The sequence below is a fragment of the Mustela erminea genome, chromosome 4 (genome assembly GCF_009829155.1).
Source record: "Mustela erminea isolate mMusErm1 chromosome 4, mMusErm1.Pri, whole genome shotgun sequence".
Classification (NCBI taxonomy): Eukaryota; Metazoa; Chordata; class Mammalia; order Carnivora; family Mustelidae; genus Mustela; species Mustela erminea.
In genome coordinates this window covers 43,807,829-43,822,357 of record NC_045617.1, presented here as the reverse complement: position 1 = coordinate 43,822,357, position 14,529 = coordinate 43,807,829, and the positions used below count along the sequence as shown (strand labels likewise).

Below are 14,529 nucleotides of genomic sequence, written 5' to 3'. Positions count from 1 at the left end.
AGACATTGCTGTATGTCCTCTGGGCGTGAAATTGTACCTGGTTGAAAACCACTGCTTTAAAGGAACTTTGCAAAGTTAAACTCAATTTAAGAAGGGAAAAAGATTGCTAAGTAGGCTGGAGATCAAAATAAGTAGAGAAATCATGACAAGACATACTTAAACAAATTTTAAAGCAGCACTTATGTTCACAGAAACAGTTTGGTGTTTCTAAGAATTGCAGTAGGCCATGAATGCTCAAAGGGGTGGATAATTCTGCCACTAATGCTATTAGTCAGATAATTATATGACAGCAAAAACAGCAAGAGCTGGGGAGTAACGGCCAGGCCAGTGTTGCCATCTTTGGTGTGGGACTGACATGGACCTAAAAAACCAAAAGGGCAGTCCCATAGATAAATCAATATTTTGTCCAAGGACATGAGTTCTAAGAGCAAGATAGTATAGTACATTTCAGTGTCTCCAGATACTCTGAAAATTAGGGACTAAAGGAAAGCGGTGGATGCATGTGATTTTTAATGAGCAATGCACAATACATGAGTCATTTAAATTATTTGATACAAGTTGGTGTTTTTTCTAGGCAAACTCTTCATGTTTTCATAGCAATGTAATCAGAGACTCACCCCATTTGAAATAGCTCTCACCATCTAGAAAAGAGTTTATTGTTTAAATTCAACTGACAAACAATATGACACAACAAATATGATTGCATAATTTTTTGGCAAGTATTTTGCATTTTGTCCTTTTAAGTTTAAAGGAAATAGTTGGCACAGACTTAATTATACTGTCATTTAAATGAATTTGTACCTATATTGGAAGGGGTTCAATATATCACCACGAAATGTGTTTTTGCCATTGTTTTCTTTACTGTCCTTGTTCAGAAAGAAAATGACTAATGTCTCTGGTAATAGCAATTGCAGGAAAGATGGTTGATGTAGCAACAGAATCCTTCATGAACAACATTCAACTTTTTCTGGCACAGCCTTTTTTCCTTCCAAACTCTGTTTTGCTTGAATAGTTTAATTGTGTGTAAAACATTGTCCAAATTTTAGATTTTGGGCAAAATAATCAAAACAGTGCATGATGGTTGCTATTCCAATAATGAGCGCCTACATATTTGTCATCAGACAAAATGTGTCTGGGAATGCAAAGAAATTTTGATTCTTAAAACACTAAAAGGGAGTTCAGACAACTTTTCTTTTCCATTTGAAACTATTTTCAAATAGTTTCGACTATTTGAACGACTGGGTCACTCAGTCGTTTAAGCATCCAACTCGATTTCAGCTCAGGTCATGGTCCCAGAGTTGTGAGATTGAGCCCCATGACGATCATGGAGCCTGCTTGAGATTCTCTCTTTCCCTCTCACTCTGCCCCTACTCCACTCCTCCCCCACTGACCCCTTCCCCCATTCATGCACATGGTCTCTCTCTTAAAAAAGAAAAGAAACCATATTTTGAATAATGTAGATGGTCAATATTCTTACCATGAAAAAAAACCCTTGCATTTTTGGCAGCCTGTAAGAGTCTAGGACAATGAACCTGAGGAAGAATTCTTTGGCCTTCTTCATTCCCCCCGCCCCCCAATTAGGAAGCAAAGTCAGATTGTGTGGGAGTCTGAGGCATCAACTATAGGAGTCCTCCTGGCATTTGCTTGTCTGCGAAGTATTTTGGTCTTTAGCAAAAGGTGCTTTAAATAGGAAATAGGCCTATTCCCCTCACCCCACCTCATGCAATATAGTTTTTTCTTACAGCGCCCTTTCCCTGTCCTTTGGAGAGGAGTTGGCCAGGAAAAATTCACTCTCAGTTTTGGAGTCAGTTTCTAGCCAAATCCTCACCGAAGAGCCACACAGTCCTCTTGGTGCTTGGGGAGAGGTGGGGGCTTGAGACCTCTCTATTGAGAGCAAATACAGTCTGTCATGTGCCTTTGGCCTTTCGAAGGACCTGTAATGACTGGACACAGCCTGCATGATGGAAATGACATCTTTTTGTCTTAAAATTGAGAGCTATTTTTCTTAGAATTGCTAGATTCCCGTTGTAATGGAAGACTTCTATTTTGGTTTTGATGGTTGCCAAACATAAGACTTATTCATGAATGAAATGCTGTAATTCATGAAACCTCAGAAGATTCTAGGAGAGAACAGAAAGTGACAGGGGAAGGGTGAACTTTCATTCTCCCCGAGAGATTCCTGCAGGCGGAAAGTAAATCCTGAGGCTGAAGTGTTTGGATGAGTCATTACGTGCAAGGCTCTTCTGATACTACTACAACTATACTTAGGAGACCATTTTTTATTAATTTTATAGTCTTCAAATTTTTAAAAAAGATTTATTTGTATATTGAGAGGAGTGAGCAAGGAGAGGGGCAGACGGAGACAAGCAGACTCCCCACTGAGTGGGGAGCCCTCACAAGGTTCAATCCTAGGACCCTGAGATTATGACTTAAAACAAAATCAGGAGTCAGACGCTTGGTGTACTGAGCCACCCAGGTGCCCCTAGTCTTTAAATATGTTAAATTAGAGTTATATATATATATATACATAGTTTAAAGAGCCAATTAGACCTATGAGGTTTCTAGTGAAAATCAACACTTTTTTCCCTTGCCTCTTCCCCACCTCTTCTTACTCCTGGTGCAACACAGCCCTTCTTAGTTCCTTTAAATGCTCTTTCACATCTTTAGAGACTGCAGACTATACTAATTTTCTGATATTGCCAAAAATGGACCTAGTGGATTTTTTCCCCTTCTGTTGAGCTTATTGCTTTTATATGATATCCAACAGAAAAAAAGTTCATAAAGGAAGTTCATGACATTTTTTTAAAAAAATAGTTTTTATTTTGAAACCTACCGCCTGGAGAAGTGCTACAACAAAAATTAGCAGATCAACACATTATCATAGAGTGACCACATAAGCAGCATGAAAAATAGAAAATTGTACCTCAGAAACTCCCTTTTGGGTCCCTCTAAGTTATTTTCCTCCCCATCCCCTACAGCCAAGTTTTCTATTTTTATTAATATCAATTAATAAGTAATGATCTTTATTAATAATTTTCTTGCTTTTAAAAAGATAGCTTTACTATGATCAAGCATTCCCAAGTACTGCTTATTAGTTTTGCATGGTTTTAAACACATAAGATTTTACAGAATGTCCTTTTCTTTGACTGAATTATTTTATTCAATATTAAGAGTCATGCATGCATTTTTTATAGCAGTCATTTTCATGACTATACTACAATTTCTATATCCAATCTGTTGAAGGACACTTGAGTGGTTTGCAATTACATCAATAATAATGTTATATATATTTTCACACATTTCTTAGTGTACATGTGCACATATTTTTGTAGGTGATAGATTTGTTGTATTCATGGCCCTGATTCTTTCCCCTTCCCCATATCTATAGCCATCCCCATATAACTTTGTGTTGTCCTCTCATTCTGAAGCTGAATTCAGTCATGAGATTTATTTTCACTACAGGGATTTTTAGTAATAGTAGTATAACCAGGACTTAAAAAGCACCTGTGTTATTCAGCTTCCTTGCTCTTGCTTCTGTGCTATCATCATGAGAATACTGCAAATTTAGTTTAAAATAAGTAGACTATGGTCTCATTGCCTAACAGAGAGATAGCCTTTGTCAAGCTTATGGGTGAACCCTGCTAAGACCTAAAGACAAGCCCATTTGAACCCAGCTACATTCTGGCCTTGTAGACTTATAAGCTAAATCAATGTTTATTATATATCACTGAGGTTTTGTGGTGGTTAATAAACATATTTTATGGCAACAGATAATTAATAGAGTGGAATTGCCAAATTTGCTGTCCTATCAAAAATGTGTGAGAGCTCCAATTTCCTCATATTCTCATCAACATTTAATATTGTCAATAATTTTAATTTTAGCCATTCTGGTGGATAATGGTGATATCTCATTTTTGTTTTAATTTTGATTTCCTTGATGACTAATGAGATTGAGCACCTTTCTGTGTCTATAGGTCTTGTGGACATATACTTTTGTGAGGTGCCTGCTCAATTTTTTTTATTGCATTATCTTTTTCTTATTTTTTCAGAATTTTTTAAAATGTGTTCTGTATATGGATATATTGCATAGATATAGAGAGTATAGAGTATTGCAAATCTTTTCTTCTAGTCATGGCTTGCATTTTAAAGATCTTAATTTTCTAATGACCTTGTCAGGTTTTTTTTTTTTTTTATTAATAATATAATCCAAAAAGAATTGGAATCTTTTTCAATTCTCTGCAAGAATACATTCAGATTGGTTTTATTTCTTATGTGTTTGTAGAATTTACTGGTAAAGATACCTATGCTTAGAATTTTTTGTAGAAAAAATTTGAATTTCAGACCCAATTAAAAAAAAAAGGCTACTCAGATTTTCTATTTCTTCTTGTGTCAATTTTTGTCAGTTGTTTTTGTTACAGGAATTTTAAAATTTCTTCTAATTTTATAGCTTGTTCACAATATCCTCTTATCATTTTATTACATGCAGGATCTGTAAGAGTGTCTCCTTTTTCTTTTCTGATGTTGTTTATGTGTGCCTTCTTTCTTTTTTCTTGATCAGATCTACTAGGAATGGAACAGTTTTCCTGAAATAAGCTTTTTACTTTGTCAATCTTCTTAATATACATTTTCTTTTTCATTCAGTTCTACTTATCTTTATTAATTATTTCTATCTTATTTAGGTTTAAATGTCTTTTTATCACTATGAATAAGCTAAAGTTTAGGGGAGATTGAGGGAAAAGCTGTAAAGTATATGGATGTATTATGAAAGGGATTCTACTAAATAGAAATATTCCTGTTTTTGGTTCTCCTCCTATCCATTTGTGGCTCAACATAAAAAGGGATATTCCAAGAATTAACCTATGAATTATTTACTTAATGAGAAAATTAGAACTAAGGATTATTACTAAACTATTACATATTAGCATTTTTAGAAAAAAATACAATTAAATAAGAAGTATTGGAAACATTTTTTCCCCTAAAGAAGGAAAATATGACCTAATCTGTCAGAGGCTGAGAATTGGCTTAAGATGCCATCAGTTAAATACAATTTTATACACATTGCACATACCTCTGACTCTTCCATCCCACTTTCTCAGTGTGTGAATTTCTCAGTGTGTTCAAAGAAATATGTCCAAATGGATACACATCTGAACATCTATCTATTATACTGGCTTGTTCTCTTTGGTTTATAACTCAATGTTAACCCAGTCTTTATCTTTCTGACTCTCCCCAGAGTTGTTCTTTGTGCCTTATTTTAAAAGCTTATTAGTAACTTATCCATCACCTTTTTGAAATGCCACCTTTTGGATTCTGAAGGTCACCAGTGATCCATCTGAAATTTTCATTTTAATAAAGTGTCCAGAATCTACTCCCATTCCTTCCCTTGGTGGCCTCAACACAAAGGGATGGGGAGACCAGTACAAGCAGAATACTGCTGTCATTATTGTAATTCCCAGCCCTCTTTCACTGGCTACCAGGTGACTAAGCTTTTTGGCTTCTCAACCGAATACCCTTCCAGGAAAAAATGCCAATGTGTAGAAACAAGCAAACAAACAAAAAACATCAAACACTGTAGATCCACAAGCATGAAGATATTTGCTCAGAGTATTACCACAATAAATGGGGAAATAAATACAAGATAGCTGATATCACTTATTTGTGGAGCATAACAAATAGCATGGAGGACAAGGGGTGTTAGAGAGGAGAAGGGAGTTGGGGTAAATTGGAAGGGGAGGTGAATCATGAGAGACTATGGACTTTGAAAAACAATCTGAGGGGTTTGAAGTGGCGGGGGTGTGGGAGGTTGGGGTACCAGGTGGTGGGTATTATAGAGGGCATGGATTGTGTGGAGCACTGGGTGTGGTGAAAAAATAATTAATACTGTTATGCTGAAAATAAATAAATTAATTTAAAAAAAAGAAAAAAAAGATAGTTGATATACAGGACAAATTTAACACCTTTAACGACATAATACAAGTTCTTTAGTTTATTATTTCATCATTTATTGACAGCTGAAACTCTTCCCCATATGCTCTAAAGATCTCCTCTTAAGGGAGAGCCAGCTATTCCTTCTACTACTTTGTTCCTAACTTCTGTTTATTTGCATGGTGTTGTTCTCACTGTTATGTTATTAACATTAAACGGGGGCCCATTTCTGAGGTAACCTAGAGTGTAAATGTTCAGTTTAGTTTCAGTTGTACCATCTTCATTTAGATGAATTCTAAATGTGTTTTATTTTTTATTTCACACCATTCTGTGATCACTATTAAGGATGTGTGTGTGTGTGTGTATTTGTTGAATTGTATGCCTTTCTCTAAAATTATTGTAAACTCATTTTATTTCTATTAGCTAGCCTTGATATATTTTCTCTTACAATAAATATAATACCATACCATTCTATACCATACCATACCATGCCATTCAAATTGTTTTCCAATCAATACTGTCCACTTAACAAATAGGTGAAGGTAAAGTTCTGGAAGAAGAAGGTTAAGGAAGAATAGCAACAAGAGTACAGGTATAGGGTTCCTTGAAAAGGAAGATACTTGTCTTTCTCTGAGACTGGAAGAAAGCTTCATTTGTTATTTTTGATGCTCTTGTTTGAGTCTTATTAGAATAGAGCTGAGTTGTGGCTGCAGGCTCCATTCATTTTAACTCCCACCCAAGATAGAGTGGAATCTGACCTTTTCAATTTTAGTAAAAATCTTTTCTGTTTATGTAGTATTTTACCCAGATGACCCCACAGAAGATCCTTTGGGGGTACATTGTGACTGTTGTCATACTTTCAACAAAGAGTTACTATTTGAAAAATTTAGCAGCAACCCCTGTCATCTTTGAAGAAATCTAAACTTGTTACTATAAAAAGATCTGAATTTCAGGGCTCTTATGGAAGACTGCCCCATAAAACAAAGCACTCCACATGAATGTTTCATGACAATGGTAAAATAATGATGTTAAAAGCAATAGCTCATCAGGAAGATAATGAAATCTGAAGTAAGTGAGAAACATATTATTTTTGGTTAGAACATGATTACTGAATCATTTTTAACCAGTAAAGAAGTTTGGGGGCACCTCTAGGAAAAGTCATTGATTTATTTCCTTGTGGAATTGTGTAAAGATTCTCTCCCTTTTCCAAACCGGGCTAACAGCTACCATTCTTTTAATACTCTCTTTCTTTTCTTTCCTGAAATCTGACACAATCAACTTTTCCAGATTCTTTACTGAAAGAGATTCCTTTTACTCAATTTGTTCAACATGAAATTGGAGTCAAAAGCTGTCTTAGCAACTACAAGGACATGATTTACTTACCAAAGTGTTTCTTCCACTTGGGTACCTTGAACCAGAAGAAAAGCGGACAAAATCTTTGCTGATTAGATTGAGTTGCACTGACTTCTTCAGGTATCTGGCTGGATTCCTCAGGGGGAAAGGCTGGGAGTTGCTAAACCAGAAAGGTTATAGTGGTGCTTGAAGGGAGCATAAAAGGCTACGACATGGCTGACATTCTCAACATTTTCAGCAAGCTTTTCATGGCTGAAGACAAACTCCTAATCATTTTCTCAAGATCTGGTCATGTTTCCATGACCTCATTTCCCTGAATGACATCATTTTTTCCCCATCACTCAGGCACAAGGACTCTAATGATTACTAAGAGTTGTAGATTCTACCTCTCTAACTTCCATCACTTCACCTTTATTTCCATTAGGACTGCTCTAGAATTTGAAGGTTGCATAACCTCATCCCTGAACCGTACTTCTAACTCTGTGTCTGTCCATATTAATCACTTCCAGCTGGTGTGTCTTTGACCTCTCCTCATACCAATACATCTAAAACACTGCTACCCTATAATTTTTCTTATTGTTTTTGTGCTCTGCTTAAAAACTTCCAGTGTCTCTCTATTGCTAACAGAATAAAGTAAAAACCCCTTAGCAAATACTCAAAGCCCTTTGTAATCTGGCTTCTTTTTAACAGAGTGCTCCTTTTTAATCTCCCAAATAAATAGTCCACTTTCCTGCACTAGATTATTGTCAATGCTTGAACTTTTTTTTTCTTTCCACAAGAAAAGTTTTATCTCTCTTTAAATTATACACATCTCAAGAGTTTCCACAAATGTCATCTTCTATATGAAACAGTCTTTAATTCTTCTGGTTGAACGTAGTCTCCCTCTCCATGTTTCTCTCAGAGTTCTTTGAAGTGCCATTACAGCGGTGCTTCTTGGACTTCACTGTGCATCAGATCCCCTGGGATTTTGTTAAAATGCAGATTCAGATTCAGTAATTCTGAAATGAATCTGAGATTCTGCATTTCTAATAAGCTCCCAGTGGATACCCTTGCTGCTGGACCTTGGACCGACTTTGAGGAACTCCAGTGTTTATAGAGGTGCAGCCCTGGTCACCATTTTGCCTGTACTGGGGTCTGCTGGAAGCACAACTTCCTTCCCATAAGGACTCTCTCTTTCAAAGCCAGATCTTGGTTATACCTATATCTCACGCACTTCCTACTCTGATGCCTTGCTGGCAATTCCGGTGAAAGATTCAGCCAATGAAGCAATTGAAAAAAAATCCACATCAAAATCAAGAGTGTGGTTCATCTGAAAATGTATTTCCCATTATCTTCAATGGTAGAGGATTATCTAATACTGTAGAGAGTTTATGACTTGCTGAGTTGGCACTCTTATTCATCATCTGATTTATTGTCCTATCATTCAAGAGACATGTAAAGGAGCTCCTTTGTCTTATAGTACCACTGTTGGATGCCCTGAGGGATTTCATATGCTAGCCTGATGCCCCCTTTACTGTTTCTGTTTGTCTCTACTTTGAATACCTCAGGTAACATTGCAAATGGCAAGATTTTATTCTTTTTGATGGACGAGTCATATTCCATTGTATATATACCACATCTTTTTTATCCATTCATTTTTAGTCCACTAAAAAAGTTCTCTGAAAATTATCATTAAATTTAAAAATGTAAATGACATAAATATTGGAAATTGATTGCAAGAATGGTAATAATGGCATTGCAAATAACAAAATTTATAAGAAACTAAGTAAAATGGTGTAAAGATACTAAATTACACATGATGACTCTGTAAATCATATAAAATTAAAATTTGGTATTGTAATAACTTGCATATTTTTAAACTTAGAAGATATTTTATGTAATATATTGTTGGTAATATTAAAATTGTATTAAAATTTTGCTGGCAATATGCACTTACAGAAATTTTAGTAATATTGTCAATCATCTTTATTTTGTTAAATTCAAGTAAATTTATATTTAATATATTTTAATAAAAAGTAAGTATAATTTTGTATGTATATAAAAAAAGATTATATCCCAAATGGCTGAGTCTACTGGAATTTCAATGGCTGGATCTGTGAGTGTGGCAGGGTGCTACTACAGTGGTTCCCAATGATCCCCAACTCCTGGTTATTCATGTCTGTTGTGTAATCCTCTCCCTTTGCGTGTGCCTGGACCTAGTGACTTGCTTCCAATGAATAAATATGGCAAATGTGAATTCTGGCTTTAGGAAAAATATTGTCATTTCTATCTTGCTTGCAAACTTTCTCTCTTTCTTTGGCTTTCTTACTTGCACACTTTGATGAAGCAAATTGCTGTGTTGGGCAGGGCTCATGGCAAGCAATTGAGTGTAGTTTCTTACTGACAGCCAGTGAAACTGAAGCCTTCAGTCCAACAACCAGTGAGGTACTGAATCCTGCCAACACCCACAAGAGTGACTTTGGCAGTGGATCTTTACGTAGCCAAGCTATAAGATGAAGGCAGCCCTGTTTCTCACCTTGGCTGCAGCCTTGTCAGACACCTGATCCAGAGAATTCAATTAAGATGCATCTGGTGTCATGAAAAGAAGGGCCATCTGTACCCCAATGTTTATAGCAGCAATGGCCATGGTCGCCAAACTATGGAAAGAACCAAGATGCCCTTCAACGGACGAATGGATAAGGAAGATGTGGTCCATATACACTATGGAGTATTATGCCTCCATCAGAAAGGATGAATACCCAACTTTTGTAGCAACATGGACGGGACTGGAAGAGATTATGCTGAGTGAAATAAGTCAAGCAGAGAGAGTCAATTATCATATGATTTCACTTATTTGTGGAGCATAATAAAAAGCATGGAGGACATGGGGTGTTAGAGAGGAGAAGGGAGTTGGGGGAAATTGGAAGGGGAGGTGAATCATGAGAGACTATGGACTCTGAAAAACAATCTGAGGGGTTTGAAGTGGCAGGGGTGTGGGAGGTTGGGGTACCAGGTGGTGGGTATTCTAGAGGGCACGGATTGCATGGAGCACTGGGTGTGGTGAAAAAATAATGAATACTGTTTTTCTGAAAATAAATAAATTGAAAAAATTAAAAAAAAATGCATCTGGATTTTTGAACTACAGAAACTGTGAGATAATAAATATTTGTGGTTTTAAGCCACTAAATTTTAAAGTGATTTGTTATGCAGCACTAACTAGTTAATATAGTGGGTCTCATTCCTTATGCATTTATAATTGATCTCTTTATCAATAATGTTCATTATGCTTTTTTCATTGATATCCAAATTTTCACCTTGGAACTCCATAATAATAATAAAATACATTTAAAAGCTTGTTATGCTAAACAGTGGCTGAAAGGTAAAAGCGACATACAGGCATAATTCAGAGATATTGCAGTTTTGATTCCAGACTACTGCAATAAAGTGAATATCATAGGGAAAAAGTGAGTTAAATAAACTTTTTGGCTTCCCAGTGAATTAAATGTTAACATTATAGTGTAGTATCCTAAGTGTGCAATAGCATTATGCCTAAAAAATGTATATACCTTAATTAAAATTGTTTTATAACTAAAAATGCTATTGTTTGAATTTTTAACAAATTGTAATCTTTTTGCTGGTGGCCGGTCTTGCCTCTCAGTGTTGATGGCTGCTGACTGATCAGTTGCTGAAGGTGGTTGCTGAATGGCTGTGGGAAATTCTTAAAATAAGACTGTAATAAAGTTTCCCACCTCAACTGAGTCTTCTTTCCATGAACAATTTCTCTGTAGCTCGTAATGCTGTTTGGTAGCATTTTGCTCCCAGTAGAACTTCTTTCAAAATTGGGATCAGTTCTCTCAAACCCTGTCACTACTTTATCAGTTAGGTTTATGTGATATTCTAAATCTCTTGCTGTCATCTCTGCAATTTTAACAACATCTTCCCTAGAAGTAGTTTCCTTTTCAAGAAACTACTTTCTTTGCTCATCCATAGGAAACAATTCATCTGTTAAAGTTTTATCATGTGATTGCAGTAATTCAGTCACATCTTCAAGCTCCAATTATAATTCTAGTTTTCTTGATATTTCTACCACATCTGTGGTTTCTTCTTCCACTGAAGCCTTGGACCTCTCAGAGTTTTCCATGAGGGTTGCAATCAACCAAACTCTTATTAAAGTTGATATTTTTGACCTTTCCCCATGAATTGTGGATGTTCACAATAGCATCTAGAATGGTAAATCCTTTCCTTAAAGGTTTTTAATTTACTTTGCCCAGACCCATCAGAGGAATCACTAACTAGGGCAGCTATAACCTTGTGAAATTTATTTCTTAAATAATAAATTTAAAAGTCAATATTGTTGTTTCTCAGGGAATAAGGAGATCCAAAGAGAGGAAGAGAGATGGGGAAAAGCTGATTGGTGGAGCAGTCAGAACACATACCTTTAGTCATGTGTTCAACAGTTAAGTTTACTGTCTTATATGGGTATGGTTCATGGAACCCAAAATAATTGCAATAGTAATGTCAAAGACAGTTGATCGCAGATCACCATAACAAATATAATAATAATAATAATAATAATAATAATGAGAAAGTTCAAAATATTGTGAGAAATTACCAAAATGTGACCTTGAACATGATCTAAGCAAATGCTGTAGGAAAAATGTTCTGGTACATGTGCTTGATGCAGGGTTGCCAAAACCCTACGATTTGTAAAAAAAAAAATAAAATAAAATAAAGAAAGAAAAATAAAAAGAAAAGAAAAAAGAAAACAGAAAAGCACAATAAAATAAGTTATGCCTGCAAATGAATTAAATATTCAGAAAGATGCCACTTTCTAGTCTTTGTTAAATCTGAAGATACAGTAAAGAAAAATGGATGAATCTGTGAGGTTTCTGAATGGATACTTGTACTGCACAAGTAGGTCCCTGGATATGAGAAGATGGTGTAGAGAAGACTAAAGGCTGAGATAGAGGATACTTTTCATGAGACACATTCATAGCAAAGCTGATATTCAAAATGGATATATGAACCACTAAGTCTTATTTCTGTACCCAGGGTTATATTTTTGTTAAACAAACGATTGCTTTTTGGAACACTATGATGCCTCTTCAATATAGCTGAGGCCAAATTTCCTTGAAATTTCTATTAAAATGCAAACTATTGCTAATATATCCAAGACTTCTCAACAATATTATTCAGCTGAAGTCTTTTCATACCAGACTCCAATCCAGTCAGAATCCATTTGACTGCTACCTATGTCCCAAGGAAATCTTATTCAAGTAAACATTAAATAAGAATAGAGTTTGCCTGGGTCGCTCAGTTGATTAAGTGTCTGCCTTCAGCAGAGGTCATGATCCCAGGGTCCCTGCTCAGTGAGGAGTCTGCTCTTCCCTCTTCCTTTGCCCCTCTCCCCTGTTTGTGCATGCACGGGTCCTCTCTCTCTCTCTTGCTCACTCACAAATCAGTAAATAAAATCTTAAAAAAAAAAAAAGAATAGAAGTCACCACCAATTCTGACCTAAATATCCAGTGAATATCAGGAATGCTAATATACTCATTTTTTGGTATTTTAGGAAAATGTATAAAGGTGATGTGGTAGGATCTCACAAATAATCCTCTCTATGCTTCAGTCCATTCATCTTAAAACTGCTTAAATGGGGGCGCCTGGGTGGCTCAGTGGGTTAAGCCGCGGCCTTCGACTCAATCATGATCTCAGGGTCCTGGGATCGAGTCCCGCATCGGGCTCTCTGCTCAGCAGGGGGCCTGCTTCCCTTCCTCTCTCTCTGTGATCTCTTCCCTTCCTCTCTCCTACTGTGATCTCTCTCTGTCAAATAAATAAATAAAATCTTAAAAAAAAAACTGCTTAAATGGTGTTAAACTTCTCTTGGATATAGAGAAAAAGGCAATTAGAGGTATTCTTGAGGTCACTTAGGTCAGCTACAGAGCAATGCAGTTATTTGTTATTTGATTTAGACTTATTTAGGATATTTCTTGTATGCCGTTATTTAAGGGTCTCAGTTCTCACACCTTAATGCGATTCATCCTTTGTCTCCCATTTTTATTTGGTTGGGAGAGACCATTATCAGATTCTTCTTTTTTACTAATTTATTTATTTTCAGCATAACAGTATTCATTATTTTTTCACCACACCCAGTGCTCCATGCAATCCATGCCCTCTATAATACCCACCACCTGGTACCCCAACCTCCCACCCCCCCGCCACTTCAAACCCTTCAGATTGTTTTTATCAGATTCTTACCAATGTGGGTCATGCCCAGCACCGATGTATGCTTCTAATCATGGATTTTTTTTTTTTTTTTTTTTTTTTTTTACCTCTCTGGCAATGGGGACCAAGCCTTGGAGTGAATAAGGTGTATGGAAAATAGTTACAAGGTATCTCACCAATCATGAGGCAGGGTCTAACTCTTGAAAGAAACAGATGCTTATAGCATCAGGAGACGTAGCCCTCCTCTCTCGTCTTTACAAGCTTAGGGATTAACTAAGAACAGTACTTGTGTAATGGTCTAAAGGCAGTACCAGTTTCACATTCTAATAAATCAATGTTGCATGCCTTAAACATGGACGCTTTTTTTTTTTTTCCTTTTGGAAGTGTGGAAGTAGGAGTGCACCATAGTAATAGAAGGCTAAGTGTATCAGTCTTACCTTTGCAACCTATTTTCTCACCACAACCCTGAGATAAGATACTGCACCAACTTAATCCTCAGTCTCATGAAGGACAAAACTAGGTGAAATCACAGGAATGTGATGACAATCAGTCAAGACAAGCTGCTACTTGGGGCTCCTCACATTGTGCTCCAGGCACTTTTGATAGACTGTTCTCACCGTATCTGCTATCACTTTCTATGCATTAAAGCAGGAACTGAGAGATAAGATGCTCAAACCTGTAAGGAATGCTTCTTGCAGGATAGGACAAAATCCAAATATACTTAAAGTGTATTGGACTGGATATCAGGAGCCCTGGATTTATCTTGTCTTTATTGCCAGTCACCTGGATGATTTTGAGTGGTCATTCAAATTCACTGGGTCTGTAAAATAATTTGGATGACCTTAAAAGTTTTTCTCAGTTCTAAGGGTCCTTAAAACTCTGAAGAGGTTTCAAGTAGCTTGTCTGCATCTTAAACAACATTAGCATTCTGGGAAGTGTTCTGGACAAAGAATTGATGGCTTTTACACTCTGAGATCACAGGTCCTGGAGGAGACGGCACACATTCAAACTGTCAGCAGCTACCTGATTACAAACCCACTAACAGCTGTG

At 36.3% G+C, this 14,529-nt stretch overlaps 1 long non-coding RNA gene across 1 annotated transcript in view; it reads left to right on the top strand.

The window, feature by feature from the left end:
* LOC116588265 overlaps positions 1-14,529 on the top strand; it is a 166,327-nt gene that overhangs the window by 99,620 nt on the left and 52,178 nt on the right. The window lies entirely within an intron of this gene.